The sequence below is a fragment of the Leptopilina boulardi genome, unplaced genomic scaffold (assembly GCF_019393585.1).
Source record: "Leptopilina boulardi isolate dan_hultmark-lab unplaced genomic scaffold, ZJU_Lbou_2.1 LbouV2_330, whole genome shotgun sequence".
In the NCBI taxonomy this organism is placed as follows: Eukaryota; Metazoa; Arthropoda; class Insecta; order Hymenoptera; family Figitidae; genus Leptopilina; species Leptopilina boulardi.
Genome location: NW_026137897.1, coordinates 1833127 through 1851742, shown reverse-complemented (window position 1 = coordinate 1851742; position 18616 = coordinate 1833127). Strand labels below are relative to the sequence as shown.

The 18616-nt window shown below is 31.2% G+C and overlaps 1 long non-coding RNA gene across 1 annotated transcript in view; it reads left to right on the top strand.

Moving 5' to 3' along the window:
* The window catches only part of LOC127285181 (uncharacterized), a 65749-nt gene extending 48826 nt beyond the window's left edge, over positions 1-16923 (top strand). The window contains exon 3 of the long non-coding RNA XR_007843569.1: positions 16807-16923. This is a non-coding gene — a long non-coding RNA (uncharacterized LOC127285181). The remainder of the gene's footprint in view (positions 1-16806) is intronic.
* Positions 16924-18616: the final 1693 nt, after the last annotated feature.

Here is an 18616-nt window from a genome sequence, read left to right as displayed (position 1 = left end):
CTTATGGATATCCTGTTGATATCCTATGGATATCCCAAGATATCCTGGGGACCATTCTAGGATATCGACCATTGATATGGATATCCTAGGGATATCCTTTTGTTATGAGGGATTATTTAAGAATATTACATACTGAATTTAGTGAATTTAGGTATAAAATATTCTCAAATTCCAAGTATATATATGAGGGGCTGATAGTAAAAATGGTTTAAAATAACATTGGGAGCAAAAGTGGGATAAGTGACTTGGGAGCAAAAACGGGTTAAAATGATTCGTGTAATTTATTGATAAATTCATTATATTATCGATTAAAAAATATTAATTATAATAAAATATGCATTTTTTCCTATTGTTAATATTTTTTAATCGATAATATAATGAATTTATCAATAAATTAAACGAATCATTTTAACCCGTTTTTGCTCCAAAGTCACTTATCCCACTTTTGCTCCCAATGTTATTTTAAACCATTTTTACTATCAGCCCCTCATATATTCTAAATAGAATATTTTTTTTGTACCAAAAAAAGATGTAATGTTTAAATCTTAAGTAATTAATCAAAGTAAATAAAGGCGAAAAGATGTTTCACTTTCTAAAGTTCGCGGTTAAAAGTAAACATAAATACGCGAAATAAACTTGAGGCACATCGTGTCGCGCGTGTTTCACGTATAAAGTATTCGTAAAGGAGTTAGTCAAGAAAGGTTTGAAACTGAATGAGGGGAAGACAGTTAGTGTCTTGGAATGGAAAAGGAGTAAACAAAATGAAATGAGATAGGGTTATATCAGAGGTTGTATATATATATAGATGATATAAAGGATGATGCTTTACATTTGCCAAATGAGATGTATATATATATATATAGTAAGATTTTAGTTTGTTTAAGTAAATTATATTCAGGATGGTGACTCTTGACATTGGTCGTAACGCAAATTACAACTCTCCAAACCTTCTTTCTCCCCCCTCTCTCTCTCTCCTTTTCTCAAACCACTTTTACTTCATCCACCTGGCAAATTCTCCTTGCCTATCATGAATTATTAATTAATTGTTTCAACTAACAGCGTAATTTATTATTCAACTCGCGGAGCCATTGCCAACGCGGGCGACAACGATTCTTAGGATCTCGTCGCGGTAAATTGTAAAAAATGCAAGGATGAGGGCGGGGGGGGGGGAATCTCGTCTTAATACCACGAATTCAAGATCGAATAAAGATGATCCCCTTTTCCTTTCACAATGAATCAAATTATTTTTATTTCATCAACTCACAGAAAATTATAAGATATTAAAATAAGCTGGAACGCTTATTATTTTAATCCAATTTTGCTTATTTTAATACCAAAATGGATTAAAATAATAAGCGTTGCAGCTTATTTATTTAGTTTTCTGTGCTAGTATGATGTCAAAAATTTCTTTAAAAATTACAAAAATATAATATAAATTCTAACATTTATAATTGTAACTTGATTTGCAACATATAAGGGTGAGTTAATTAATATTTACCTTCTAACCACCCTTATATACATTGGCAAGAAGGCTCTCTTACTCGCGTATTAATGGATATCCGTTTTCGTACCCCCTCCCTCCCCCCTCCCCTCTATCCCACTTGCGCGTCATCAGTAGACACGCAAGCCGCAAACTTTGATAACCAAGCAGCCAATTTCCGGTTGTGGTTCGTCGGTTGGTCTGTCTGTCTGTCCGCCTGTCGATCTGCCTATTCAACTCATATAGTCGTGTTAAGGTTGAGCTGGCTTGACGTTTACGCTAATTTGCCTAACCTAATGGACGTCACGTATCAACCCTTCCACGATCTTGATTGATTATGCAACGACTCTTGATTGAAACAATTTCCCCCCTACAATAATGATCGATTTTGTCATTGTTTATGAAATATTTTCATTGTACTAATTTTAATATAGTAAATTTTTTTTTTATAAAATTTTATTTATTTATTGAAAATTTTTTTTAAAATTTTTAACGAGGAATCGTACATACGTTAACAGAACCTTAAAACTGAAATTATTTTTCAACAATTTGCAAATAAAATTATGATTAAAATTAATTGTAATTATAATTACAATTAATAATAATTTGATAATTATTTTATTCAGCGAGCGAATCAAAATTTTGTTTGCAAATTGTTAAAAAATAATTTCAGTTTTGAGGTTATGTTAACGTGTACCATTCCTTAAATTAATACCAAAAATATCGAAATTGAGATAAAAATTAAGATCAATTTGATAATTTCAACTGTGAGATTAGTACATACGTTTTTTATAAACAAAATTCTAATATTTGTCATTTGGTTTTTTTTACACGCATGGCTTATTATATATTAGGTGATTAATCTAATCCCTAGTTTCAAATGACACTGTAATTGGATTTCCCATTAGGGTCATTTACCCTTTGATGGAACACCAATTTTAAGATTAAAATATAGTCTAATGGAGTTATTATTTTATTTATGTATAGTAATAACAGATTTCATATTACGAATTGATGTGTCGATAAAATTAATTAAAATGGGGCATTCTACGTGAAGCGAACATAACTCTGATCTTGATTTGTTTTTCAGTATTAATTTTAGGCTGCGTCTACAATAGATTAAAAAATGTGTAACGATCGTGTAAAGTCGTGTTTCTTGTATGACTTAGAATAATGCAAATTAACTGCTGTTATCAAACAAAAACATAACCTCAAATTCAGATTTTTAATATTAATTTTTAATAATTAATAATAATAATAATAAATATAATAATTAATATAATAATAAACATAACCTCAAATTCAGATTTTTAATATTAATTTTGAATATTAAAAATCTGAATTTGAGGTTATGTTTTTGTTTGATAACAGCAGTTAATTTGCAATATTCTAAGTCATACAAGAAACACGACTTTACACTATACACGATCGTTACACATTTTTTAATCTATTGTAGACGCAGCCTTAAACAAATAGTATTTTATTATAAATACATTAAAGAAAAGAAAATAGATGTAGATTTTGCCACTGAAAAAAAATATTCTTTAAGAGGATTCCTCTTATTTTAATACATTAAAAAATAATTAAATAAATTTTTAGTCGAGTTGTCCGCTTTACGTGTAGAACGCCCCATATTTTAAAAATAGAATAAAAAAAAAAAAATCCTAAAAAATTTGTTTGAGATTATTTTTCTTGTTGCTTTAGTGGAAAGATACATGAAGTTTCACACGTTAAAAAAAAAGTATATATGTATGTATCTATAAAGGTGCCTATCTGACAAAGTGCAAGAGTTTGCGTGACGCCCACCATCGGGTCGTTGATTGTTTGAACGAAGCACTGGGATGAGCACCTGCCCGCGTTACCACTTGACGTGACGCCAACCATTACGTTAGAACCACTTAATTATAATATCGCCTGGAATTAAACTGTGCTTGGCGCGAGCTCGTACTTGTACTGCAATTATTGCCGACTCTCGTTATTGCTCGTAAAACGAGACTAGATTATGCTATATCTCTCTCTCTCACTCACTCTCTTTACCATGCGTTCGACACGATTTCTGCCAAGTACAGCTTTCAAGCCAATTTTAATCACGACTATAATAAAACTTGAATTCTATTGTTTGGAGGGAAAATTAATCAGATTTGATTCTTGGAACTATTATATATAAGTTTTATGAAAAATTTTTTAAATATATAATACCCTGCGCGCCAATCCATATTATTTTTCACTTTAATAATAATTATACTAGCGATGTATTCTTTGCTCGCTCGGTTATAGTTGTACTTATTGTAGTTTATGTTTATTATAAATATAATTTATGTTTTAAATTAATATATTATTAATATTGTATAAAATTTATCTTAATTTTGATCAGTATCATTGAAGGATGAAATGACAATTTTTAAATATCAAATGTTTTAATTTATTATAATTATAACAACAATATTAATTATATTATATTATAATATATTTTTGTTATCTTATATTATATTATATTGCTGTAAATTGTCCCATAAACACATGGAGATTTTGCAAATTTTTTAGAAAAATGTTTATAATAAATCGAAAAACCTTTTAAAATATCGGGTTTTATTTTTATTATCCACAGTAAACTTTTATAAAGAGATTTTAAAGGTATATATCCAAAAATTCGTAAAAAATTGCATAAAATTGCAAAATAACCCTTTTTTGGGATGAAAATGCAAAATAACCTTTTTTTTCGGGTTAAAATTGAAAAAACATGTTTCAAAAAAAGTATGTAAGATTTTCTAAAAGCATATGGCAAAGTATTTTGATTTATTTGAAAATAAGTGAAAATAGATTTTCCAAGGACGGTGTCGAGGTCACGGTGTCGGTGTCGCTTTTGGATATTCGTTAACTTAATATAATAGAAGATGTTTTGTTTTAAAAAAAGAAATGTTAAAATTATTAAGTTAAAAACAATTGATTTCAATGAGACTTAAAACTATGCACAATACTATAGGTTTCTAACTAAAAATTTAAAAAACAACAGTAAATAATAAAAAAAACTATAAAAATTGGTAAAAAATTGTTTATAAGTAACATTTTAAAAATAGAGTAATTTTAAAGGTATATATCCAAAAATTCGTAAAAAATTGCAAAATAACCCTTTTTCGGGTTAAAATTAAAAAATCCACGTCGTGGAAAAAACATGTTACAAAAAAAAAGTATGTAAGATTTTCTAAAAGCATATGGCAAAGTATTTTGATTTATTTGAAAATAAGTGAAAATAGATTTTCCAAGTACGGTGTCGAGGTCACGGTGTTGGTGTCTCTTTTGGAAATTTGTTAACTTAATATAATAGAAGATTTTTTTAAAGGCTTGCAAGTATTAAAATTATTAAAATTTTATCTAAATTTTGAGGTTATGTTCGTTTCTTGGTAAGGGGAATTTGAAGTTGTTTATCGGACATAGCGTCAAACCGAAACAGTTTCTTGACCTATGTCCTTGAATTTTGAGGTTATGTTTGAACTAAGGCCTTAAATTCTAGAAACCTATGACCTAGAATTTTGAGGTTATATTCGTTTTAATACTAATATAGGTAGATATATAGGTCGTTCTACGTCAATTCGCCTGTGGGTTTCAGGTTAAAATCAGAACTAAAATACTCATATAGGTGTATTAGTGGGTCATTCCATGTAAAGAGTAACTAACCCAACCTTGTTAAAAACATGGGTTGGGTACACTTGACATGGAATGACCAATGCTGGAGACAACGGCGAAATCTTTTTATAATATAGAGAGACAAATCATTGCGGGTTTAAGAATTAAATATCACAGCCCCACAAAAAAAAAATATCATTTGCAGCTGACCCAAGTACCCTACCTCCTTGGTGCGCTAAACACAAATCTGAGGTCAGCTTTGTTCCATCAGGTCAGGATTTTTTTTCTAACCTCAAAAAACATGTGAGATTTTATCTAACATACAAATTTTTTAAAAGTTGGTTGGATTTACTTAAAACTTGTTCCTCGGGATGTTTTTGGGGTCGCTGATTACTTCAAAACTCAAAATGGCGGATCCAATATGGCTGTCGATTTTTAAAAAAAATTTTAAGGATTCGTCCGCCATATTGGATCCGCCATTTTGAGTTTTGAAGTAATCAGCGACCCCAAAAACATCCCGAGGAACGAGTTTTAAGTAAATCCAACCAACTTTCAAAAAATTTGTATGTTAGATAAAATCTGACATGTTTTTTGAGGTTGGAAAAAAAATATGATGGAGCAAATCTGACCTTAGATTCGTGTTCAGCGCACCAAGGGGGGTAGGTTAATTGGGTCAACCGCACATGATACTTTTTTTTGTGGGGCTGTCATATCAAATTTAAATCAATTTTCAGCAATATGGAAGTAAAAATTGATTTTTGTTAATTTAAAGAAGTAAATTTTCTTTGATTTTTAACCCTTTTCCGGTTCTAAGATTTTCCCATTCTTAAGTGTATGTCATGTGGTTGGCTAATGGAAAAACAAACAAAGATCGGGGTAGTCCGAAAAAGTTTTGGTTCAGCAGCTGCCCCAAACGAAAAATTTCTATATTCAGTTAACTCATTGTAAATATTAAGTATGAAGTTAATTAAATATAAAAAATTTTCATTTGGGGCCAGCTGTTGCACGAAAATTTCTTTTTAGTGTAGAATGCCCCATTTTTCTTACAATCATTTTAAATATTTCCTTCCGTTATCTTTTTTATTCATTTTTTTTTTTTTGAAGATTTATTTTCTCACACATTTGATTCCCATGAGAGTTGTGCGCTATATATAATAATTCATGTCAATAAGCCGTTTGCACCACCCATCGATAAGTTTTTACAGACATATTAGGAAACGTTTATATTTATTATATATGATCGTACATAGGGTGTTAAATGTCATATATAGCTCATCCTCAAGTTGAATCTAAAAGTTTTTTTTTTGAGGGGGGGGGGTTAGGGATGGGGGTATATATGAGAAAAATTAGCAATGTTCAACAATATATGTAATCCTATATATGAAAGATAAAAATGGGAGTGACAAATGCTCGATCCACGTGACAGGAAGCGTGTTGAGAATTATACTAACATCCCCGACTGAGTTTTTGCAATAGATCATTAAGGGTGTATTATATGAAAAGATACCCAACAGACAAAAAGGATCTGATCTCTTTTACCGTAAAAGAAAGGGGTGGGGGGATGATCCGATTAATCGAATTTTAGTACGCGTTTAAATTTTATCTCTTTCCTTTTTTTTTTAAATCCAATTTTAGTTTTGTATTTTATGTTCATTTTCTTAAATGGATATGTATATAAAAGTCAATTTAAATTCTAAGGCATGAGTAATTTTTGTTCGTTTTTTAGAATTTAGAATATTTTCATAAAAAATCAGACACTTATTTGCAATTGCATCGCCGATTTTTTCGAAACATTTTTTTTCATTTAGTAGGTACAGGGAAAAAAAAAACTTTATCTGGAACAGTGATATGTTTTTTTTAGAATAGCGAAAACTTTCGTTGTTTTAGTGAAACATATCTCTGTTCCAGCGAAACTTATCACTGTTCCAGGTAAAGATTTTTTTTCCATGTACCTACTAAAAAGAAAGAGAAGGTTTTTAAAAAAAAACCAGGGGGATTTGTTTCTTTTTCTCATCATATATTGAAGAATAATAAATAGGCATATGAAAACGGTGTGACAAAGTTTTGTTTCAAGTGTATGGATATTTGTTTGACTATAATATGTATATATACATATATGTAGTTCATTCCAGGGTGTTTTCATCCCTTAAAAGTGCCATGGGGACGATATTTGGTCGGGGAAGCTGGCCACGCGTAGGTAACCGTATAATATGTAGATTAAGGGTGTCGGGGATCAGATATCCAGGGTATTTAATAATGCTGTTCCTGTCAAAACACACAGTAGAGCCAACTGAGGGTATAATATAGATAAATTGCCCCATGGAGAGGGTGTTGGGGTTACGTATCATGTGCACCCTCGCATTGCTATTATTTGTCACAACCTAGATGGTACCATCTCATGCTTATATATATATGTATATACATATATATATAATACTAGGGGTACCGTTTTAATATGAAAGACTCTCAAGTGCCCCAAGATTTGTGCGTAACTGTGTAAACACCATATAGGAAGAACTCTCGTGATACTGTCAGAAAGATAATACCAATGTGCTGACATTGTCGAGAGTGTTAAATCTCATGCGAAACTAATCGATTCGTTCAACTTTTAGTGTATACTGTATTGAAAAATGGTATTTTAAAAATGTAAACAAAAAATTTGACTTGAAGAATTGAAAACAGAAATAAAATATATGAATATCCAATTTGCATAACATACTCTCTAAATTTGAATCAGTAGAAATTTTACTAATTCAATCAGTACTTTTCATTTTAACTGAAGTTTCAGTTATTTTTTGAAATTTACTAATATAATTAGTGAATATGCAAGCAATAGAAAATAATTATGTAAATCAGTAATTTGTATATAACATAACCTTTAAAATTAACTATATTAAATCAATAGATTTTGTGGCCGCCGACATATATTTATATTACTGATTCAATCAGTAATTGCTATTTTACTAATTGAATCAGTAAATTTCTACTAATTCGCTCAATTCTTACTATGGCAATTAGTAGATTTCTACTGCTAATCAGTGAAATATGACTGATTCAGATTTAGAGAGTACTCTCTAAATCTGAATTAGTAGTTTTCTACTAATGAAAGGGTGCGTATTCGTTTACCAATTGAATTAGTAACAGTTTTGACTAATTTTAAGTAAAAGACTACTATTTGCTAGTAGAAAAACTACTAATTCATGGAGTAAATCGTATTTTTACTATTTTAAATTAGTAAGCCGATTTACTCCATGAATTAGTAGTTTTCTACTAGCAATTGGTAGTTTTTTTTACTAAAAATTAGTCAAAACTGTTATTAATTCAATTGGTAAACGAATAAGTACTCTTTCATTAGTAGAAAACTACTAATTCAGATTTAGAGAGTAGGGTCACGATATTATAAATATTACATGACAACATTGTTGCAATATTAATTTGTATGTCCGCCCTAAGGTAATATTACTAAGCAATATTTAGGTAACATTTCCTGCCGATATCACAGGTCTACAAGGTTTTCTTCTTTAGATATCGGAGTACAGTTTCCAATGTATTTTTGTATGCTGAACACGATTCCGAGTTCCAAAATTGTGTATCACGTCAGGGTTTTGAATAAAGTAGGGGTAAAGAGTTTTCAGTTCTTTTTTCTCCCTTACCCGACGTTCATAGACACTTCTATATGCTTAAATTAAAGCTAAAATCGTACACTTTAAGACCCATATTTGCAAGGTAAAAAAAATTTGAAATTTAAAAAAAATGGGGTTAAAGGCAACCCAAAATGTTTATTGTTGTCTCCATTCCCAATTTTTTTTTATAAAATTTCAAAATTTTTATCTTGCCCAAATAGGTCTTAAAATGGACGATTTTAGCTTTAATTTAAGCCTATATAGAACTCTCTAGCACGTGGGGTTAAGGAGAAAAAAAATACTGAAATTCTCAAAAACACTGATTTTGGGGTCTTTACCCCCCACTTTATTCAAAATCCTGACGTGATACGCAATTTTGGAACCTGGGATCATGTTCAGCACACAAAATTGGAAACCACTCCGATATCTAAAAAAAAAAAAAAATTCGCAACTTTGTCATGTAATATTAATGGAATGTTTCCATGTAATATTGCCTCAATATTGACTTGAAATATTTATGCAATATTTCCTTAAAATATTCGCAATATTGTCCTGTAATGTTGAATTGCAATATTCGCATGTAATATTCATGCAATATTGGAATGTAATATTGCATGAATATTCACAATATGGGGATCTAATATTGATGCAATATTTCCTTCCGATATTCATAGTAATGCCCTGCAATATTCGCAATATTAACATGTAATATTCATTCAAAGTTGCCTCAATATTTCCTTGCAATATTCGTAATATTAGCATGTAATATTGCTTTGCAACATTCGCAATATTGGAATGTAATATTCATGCAATATTTCCTTGCAATATTCACAATATTGGGATATAATATTGATGCAATATTTCCTTGCAATATTCGCAATATTAACATGTAATATTCATGCAAAGTTGCCTCAATATTTCCTTGCAATAGTCGCAATATTAGCATGTAATATTCATGTAATATTGCTTTGAAACATTCGCAATATTGAAATGTAATATTCATGCCATATTTCCTTGCAATATTCGCAATATTGGGATGTAATATTCATGAAATATTGGAATGTAATATTGCATGAATATTCACAATATTGGGATATAATATTGATGCAATATTTCTTTGCAATATTTGCAATATTAACATGTAATATTCATGCAAAGTTGCCTCAATATTTCCTTGCAATATTCGCAATATTAGCATGTTGTAATATTCATGTAATATTGCTTTGCAACATTCGCAATATTGGAATGTAATATTTATGCAATATTCGCAATATTGGGATGTAATATTCATGCAATATTGGAATGTAATATTGATGCAATATTTCCTTGGAATATTCACAATATTGCCTTGCAATATTTGCAATATTAACATGTAATATTCATGTAAAGTTGCCTCAATATTTCCTTGCAATATTCGCAATATTGGGATGTAATATTCATGCAATATTTCCTTGCAATATTCGCAATATTGTACTATTTTAAAGTATTTTATTTGTTTTTAATTCTTTTTTTTCTGTGTTGTTTTGATTTTGACTTGTATTCAAAGAGTGGTGGATTGTTGAGAGTTGAGGAAAAAGGAGTGAATTGTTTAGTTGGGAAATGTTGCGCATGACTAGCTTTGCGACATGAATAACTGAGTAGCTGAATTCTTAGCTTTATTCAAGTATACGCGCAAGCACAAGTTGGTTCTGCTCCGTTTGTTTGTGTGTGTGTGTTTTTTTTTTTTTTATTTTTATTCTTTTGCTCTTGAGTCTACAACCACACTTCATCCATTTGAGATTGCGAAGAATAGGCGCGCACTGTAATATTATCAGAGCATTGTGCCCAGTTAATTAGCTGTTCTCTATAATGTAATTTTAAACTGATTACAAATTCTCCTCGCTATTCTCCACAAAAGTTAACTTTCATTATTATCCCCAAGCAATTCAAAAGAATTGTTATATAACTTTCTTCAACTTTTTTACTTGAACATTTTTGCAAAAAATTTTTTTCTTCTTTTTTCAATTTGTCTTTTATCTCTTTTATTTTTTTTTCGGAAATGAATTTTCAAGTCGCGAACTTTTCAAAATTGATTGCTAGACACTTGTGGCGGTGTATTATTTTTACGACTCTTCTCGTCTCTTTTCTTTTTTTTTCCATTGGGAATTTTATGGAGCGAACGCTGGACGTGTTCGATGTGGCGAAGTCAGTTGGTCTTAAAGTTGTTCTTTCTGTTTTATCTTTTTTTTTTTTTTTTTCTTCTTTTTTCTTATATATGTATAGAATATATCTTGAAGAAGAAGAGAAGGGTATGAGTCACGGGGGTTGGTCAGCGATGGACCTCGGGGTTCGATTGGTCAGATGGGGTGCGCATGAGCCGTTGGGGGGTTGGATGAGAAACGACGGAAACCTGCAATATAACCTGAAGAAAAGACTCTCTCCGTGATCGGAGTCAGGTCACGTAATGTGCCTCCACCTCCTTCAGCTTCTACTTTATAACTTCTATTAATCCTTTATCAGAGAGCCAGGGAAGTTTGGGTTTGTTCTAATGAAAAATCCCTATTTCATTCGGGTTTCATCCCGAGACGTAGTCTCATCCTAATTCTGATGTTTATCCTGCTACCTATGTCGCATATCAAATACAAAATCAACTTGTTAATAAAACAGAAAAAAAAGAAATGAAAAACTTAGATTTTGAAATTTTATTATCTTTGATTTATGTATATAGATATATAATTTGGAAAAATATTGATTAAAATGGAATCAGAAAAGAATTTGCAAATAGTCTATAGTTTTCTCTTCCCCTTTATATATATATATATATATATATATATATATATATATATATAGGGAGGGATCCAATCTTCTGGAAAATGAACATAGGAGCACAGTACCAGTAGCCGTCACCGCGACATCTGCGCTAATTTCACACCGAGCTGACTGCGAGCGACTGGCTAGCCACCCACCTAGACTGCTGTCAGCCTTTGCAGTTGTGGGCTATTTTTTTTTCATCTCTGCCTCATTCAGGTAGCTTTCTAGTCACTTGCAGGATCTTTCTCGTTAAATACTAAAAAAAAAGAGGCTTTCCACCATTTAGTGACATTTTGACAAATTTAACATATTTTTATTTTTTAAATTTTTACACGGTCTTAAACGATATATTTTATTTTTATAATAAATTTTACATGGCCTTAAATGATATATATATATATATATATATATATATATATATATTGTTTTTTAATAACATTTACACAGCCTTAAACGGTATATATTTTTTTAAAAAAAATTTTTACACAGCCAAATTTAAGTAAATTTTGGCGGAAAATCCACCTCCCCTTCAACGTAAAGAAGGGAGAGGGGGGGGCTTGCGACTATATTCAGATTCTTGAAACGAACATAACCTCAAAACTTACGTAATTTTTGGCGGGAAATCCACTCCCTCAACGGGGATGGAGGGAGAGGGGGAGGACCTGTGGCTATATTCAGAGTCTTGAAACGAACATAACCTCAAAATTCAGGTCATATTTGGCGAAAAATCCGGATTGAGGAGGGAAGGGGGAGGACTTGCAGCTATATTCAGAGTTTTGAAACGAACATAACCTCAAAATTTAGGTAATTTTTGGCTGAAAATCCGGAGTGAGGAGGGAAGGGAAAGGACTTGCGGCTATATTCAGAGTCTTAAAACGAACATAACCTCAAAATTTAGGTCACTTTTGGCAAGGGAGGGAGAGAGGGGGGAGGACTTGCGGCTATATTTAGAGTCTTGAAACAGCGGCGTTGGCGGCGATATCTTTTTATAATATAGGTAGATATATATATATATATATATATATATATATATATATATATATATATATATATACTAGGGGGCTATGCCCCCTGCGCGCTTCGCGCGCCAACCCCCATCCCCCCTCCTCTCTTCCGCTCCCCTACCCTAAATTTAAAGGTTAAGATCGTTTCAAGACTCTGAATATAGCCTCAAGTCCCCCCCTTCTCTTCTACCCCCCTTCTCTTGACTTGCGGCTATATTCAGAGTCTTGGAACAGCGGTTTCGCGCTCCAACTCCCATCCCCCCTCCTCTCTTCCCCTCCTTTTCCCCTCCCCAACCCTAAATTTAAAGGTTATGATCGTTTCAAGACTCTGAATATAGCCTCAAGCCCCCCCTCCCTTTTCTTCTACCCCCCCCCTTCTCTTGACTTGCGGCTATATTCAGAGTCTTGGAACAGCGGCGGCGGCGTTGGCGGCGATATCTTGTTGTAATATAGGTAGTAACATGGTTGATTAATTTTTTAAAGGCTTGCATATAATAAAATTTTTAAATTTTATCTAAATTTTGAGGTTATGTTCGTTACTTGGTTAGGGGAATTTGAAGTTATGTTTATCGGACATAGCCTCAAACCTAACGGTCTCACGACTTATATCCTTGAATTTTGAGGTTATGTTTGAACTAAGGCCTTGAATTCTGGAAACCTATGTTCTAGATTTTTGAGGTTATGTTTGATCCATGATCTTGAATCCTGGAAACCTAGGACCTTGAATTTTTAGGTTATGTTCACAGAAAATTAAAAGGCATTAAAATAATCTGCAACGCTTATTATTTTAATCCATTTTGGTATTAAAATAAGCAAAATTGAAATAATATAATAAGCGTTGCAGCTTATTTTAATACCTTTTAATTTTCTGTGAGTACAATGGTTGGTTACACTTGATATGGAATGACCCATTCCTAACCTAACCTTATCAAAAACATGGGTTGGGTACACTTGACATGGAATATATATATATATATAGTATTGAACAGAAACAGGTATACGTTCAACTAAAATCTGTTAGTAAAATCTGTATTAAATTTAATATATTGTATATAAATAAGCAAATATGCAATACTAGAACTGAAATTTAATATACATATACAGTTTCATTAAATTTAATATTCATTTACTTAACATTTAACGTATTTTATGTTATACATTTAATGTAAAATGCATTAAATTTAATGAAACTATATTAAATTTCAGTTCTAGTATTGCATATTTGCTTTATATATACAATATATATTAAATTTAATACAGATTTTTCTAACTGAGATAATACAAAAACTGTTTCCATTTTTGAAATAAATTATAAAATTTGTCTTTTTGCGTGTATATATAGAAAGTTGACTTTGGCAAACGGTTTGAAAAGGGCTTGAAGCAGGATATTAACCTTGTGCTTCTGGAAGCAACAAATAAGCTTTCTGCGAGTTTGTTAGTTTTGAACAAAGGATTGGGTGACGAATTTCGTAGAGATGGTTTTGTGCGGGGAAGGTGTAGGGGTACCAGAGCGAGTTATAACTCATGGAACGGATGTAGAATGCCTGTGTGTTTATATGTATATGTATATGTATATGTATATGTATATGTATATGTATATGTATATGTATATGTATGTGTATATATAAATGTATATGTATATATATATATGTATAAAGCAACGTTGGCTCTCGACCGTTTTGTGGGTTGTGGGTCCTGACGTATAATACAGAATCGACAGGCGATGGGAGGAGAGGGTATTTTGTGTATGTGTGGAGGGACAGCCACCCCCTGGAGGTTCGCTCGTGCCGCGCAGCACAATATCGCGGCAACATAACTCTTCTCCCCTCGTTCATTCCCCTCACCTCCTTCCCTTACCACCCCCCGGGATCCGAGTGGCAGAAACATCAACCCTCACCCTCTAAACTCCTCTTCCGCCACCTCCATACCAACACTGCCGCCCTCACCTCTAAACCCGCGCCCGCTTTGTTTCAATAATACTGTTTATATTGGAACGCGGAGCATTGATCTGTTTGCGCGGCGGCGGCAGTGGCAGCCTCCTCACCTCCCTCTCGCACCCCAAAGATGGACATATTGGGTTCCCGAGTTTCACGGTTTCAGCGTTTCATGATTTCGATGCTCGGCGGTTTTCGAGTAATGCCTATAATGTTTAAACAACGTTTATTTATTTTTTTTTTGTTTTCTGTTTTATTTTCATATAAATATATAATAAGCGGCGATATTATTTTTTTTTTTTTTTATCAATGGAAAAATTTATACGTGTCCTGAAAGGGACCTTACGGTAAACTAAATTTTAGGTTATGTTTATAATTTTTAAAGTGAAAATTAATACAAACCAATCTCATATAAAACATTTTTTAAAAAACTGATTTTGATTTAACATAATTAAAAAAAAGATAAAATTATTAGTAAACATAACCTAAAATTTAGTTTATCGTAAGGTCCATTTCATCGTGTCAGGACATATATATCATCTTAATTGTCATTTGAAAAAAAATCAAAGAATTTGATATTTGACGTTGAGTAAATATTTTCTATATATAAGAATTTGATGGGAAAATTGTTATTTGTATAATATCGGATATATCGAAAAAAGGGTTAGTGAATGTAAATATTAATAAATTCTTTCTTGATGAGAAGACAAATTTATTTCGAATAATATTATTCTTCCTCTCATCTCGAAAATTGTATCTCTTATATGATAAACATTTTCTATTTGATCTACGTACAAAAATGAAATATAATTGACGTATATGAAAAATAAATGTCGAATATATTGGAAAAATATTTAAAGATCTTTTTTTAAAGAATGTGTAATTAAATCTTTGTTTTGGGATATAGTATGCTAAATTTCTTTAAAAAAAAATGGACTACACAGACAATTAAAAGGCATTAAAATAAGCTGCAACGCTTATTATTTTAATCCAATTTTGCTTATTTTAATACCAAAATGGATTAAAATAAGAAAAATTGGATTAAAATAATAAGCGTTGCAGCTTATTTTAATACCTTCCCTAATAACACAAGATATCTTGGGATATATTGATAATATCCCGCAGATATCCTAGGGATGTCCTATGGATATCAAAAGGATCTCTTAAGGATATCCAAAAAAGTGGCGGTTTGGATATTCTTTGGATATCCCATGGATATTTTATGATGTCCACAGGATATTTTCTGGATATCTATAGACTTTCATAAATGTCCTCCAGATATTCCATAGATATCGTCAGGATATTTTACAGATATCATCAGCATGTCCCACAGATATCAGGATATCCCATAGATATCGTCAGGATATCCCACAGATATTTTCAGGATATTCTCAGTATATCTTCTGGATATCAAGAAGATATTCTCAGGATATTGTTTTTAAAGTCATTATGTGAGACTACGAGTGAGAATATTCTGTGAATTAAATTTTATATAAATAAAATAAAATGCAACTTGTTTTTCGAGAAAGTTGTTTAATTTGAAAAATTATTAACTAATTATATTAATTATACTTTAAGTGCATGAGTTTATTTAAAAACTTTGAAAAATGCGTTTCAAATCTTCATTTAAAATAAATTAGAAGGTCATAAGATTTTTTTTTTATTATATTATTATTTATTATATTAGCTTAACAATTTTAACCTTTAACAATATATGTTGAGATATTAAATATTCCGTGAATATCCTAAGAATATCCCACGGACATCCTGAGGATATCCCATGGATATCCTGCGATATAATATCCAATAGATATTTTGTGGATGTCTTAGGGATATCCTGTGGATGTCCTATGGATGTCCCACAGACCGGCTGTTTGGATATCCTATGGATATCCCAAGATATCCTATGGATATCCCAAGATATCCTATGGATATCTCAAGATATCATGGGGACCATTTTAGGATATCGACCATTGATATGGATATCCTAGGGATATCCTAGGGATATCCTAGGGATATCCTAGGGATATCCTAGGGATATCCTTTTGTTATAAGGGTTATAATTTTCTGTGTATTTGCGTAATATGTGCGTAGTACTTTGCCAGTATTGACGCGATACTGCTACCAGTATTGTGCCAGTGCTGGCGCAATATTGGCGGAGTGACTTGTCACTGCTGGCCCGATACTGGTATCAGTACTTCGCTAGTACTAGCGCGATACTGGTACCAGTACCGGACCAGTAGTGAACTCTGTCAATTTTTAGTAGGGTTTTTACAGAATTTTCAATTATTTATTTTTTTTATTATTTAATAATTGATTGAAATTTATTTCCAGTTTATTTTTGTTTTCAGACGTTTTGGATCTTCGGCAAAATTCCTGCAGGACATCGAAGAGAAAGGGTCTATTTGGTTCAGGAGGGGATTTTCCAAAAGAGGTTCAGCAGTCCAGCAACGAGATATCATCGATCAGCAAGTCTTTTTTTTATTATTATTTTAGTATCATAGCGACACTATAAATATCAATTTCTAAAGATTTTCAAATATTATGATTAACCCTCTGTTTTTATTACTTTCTTTGCGTTATAAACCAATTTTGCCCATGGGGAATAATTAAGGAACCCGTTCCGTAAAACATCCCATCGAGAATTACGAAATGCGTTTTCGTTTTAACATTAGGGAACAGGTTCTCTACATTTCCTGCTTTAGGTATAAGTGATGCGTTCCCTTAATGTTCTATTAAAGAATGCGTTCTGTAAAATCCACATCAAATGATACGAAATGAATTCGTTTCATTTTAATCCAATAAAATGTGTTCCGTAATATCCTCAACAAGCGTTAGGAAATTGGGTACAATTTTAATATTATGGAACACATAGTTTCTAAAAAGCGTTACACATTTTGCAAAGTCTCAAACTATATGCGTTGTACAAAATGTGTTTTACAATATTCCAATTAATTTCAGAACACGTTCCCTATTTTGGTAAACAGAGGGTGAAGATAATATTTTCTAATTTAATTTTTACTCTTCTATAGAAAGTAAAATTAATATTTTTCAAATTTGCTTTTTACATTTTTTCTTGAAAAGTAATATTTTCTGATTTAATTTTTAATCTTTTAGAAAGTACAATATTGAAATTTCAAAATGTGAAAATAAACATTATGAATTGAATTAAAATTAATTTTATTACTTTAAAAATTGATATTTCGATTTTTAATATTGATATTTGTTTATATAGTTTAAGTATAGTCTTAAGTATTTTGCATGCTTGTATATTTATTTTGAGTGTCGCTATGATTGTTATACATTTTTGTGTGCCCTTGTGTCTGTTTCTCAATGTTTCAGTAGCAAAGACAGAAATCAGAATCTTCTGCTCAAAGTATTGAGCTACTCCTATACAGTATCTGAAACTTGAGGTATTGCAAATTTTTATTTTTAAAAAAATATTTTTAAAACTTAACTATAACTGTTCCTAATATTTTTTATAATTTTTTATAAAAAGTATAAAAACGAAATTTTTTCTTTTATTGGAAATCTTACTCAATATTTTAATGATTTTTGCGTTCTTTTTTAAAAAAAAGGATGTGATTTATTTGTATGAAGATAATTTCCACCCTATATGAAAAATAGCCAACGTTCACTTAGTATTTAGTATTCTTAGTATTTAGTACCAATATGTTCCTAGTATTTAGAATATATATACATATATATATATATATATATGCTAACAAGTAACACTAACCCAAGTGCCATACGCCGATACTACTAAAATATCGAAAAATAATTGACACATATTTTTTTATTTTTCCCCTTTTGAGTTTTAAGGGTTGAAAATACCCTTTTTAAAATTTAAGGAATGAAATCAATATCTCAGAAAAAATTTGTTAGATTTTGATGAAACTTGTTACTCAGGAGTTTTCGGTGTCGCTGATTACGAATATGAAATCAGATTTTAAAAATTCAAAATGGCGGATCCAATATGGCGGCCATAAAAAATTGAAAATCAATCGGATTTGCTTGAATTGGATCCGCCATTTTGAATTTTAAAAATGTGACTTCACATTCGTAATCAACGTCACCGTAACACAAAAAATTGAAAGGCATTAAAATAAGCAGCAACGCTTATTATTTTAATCCAATTTTGCATATTTTAATCCATTTTGG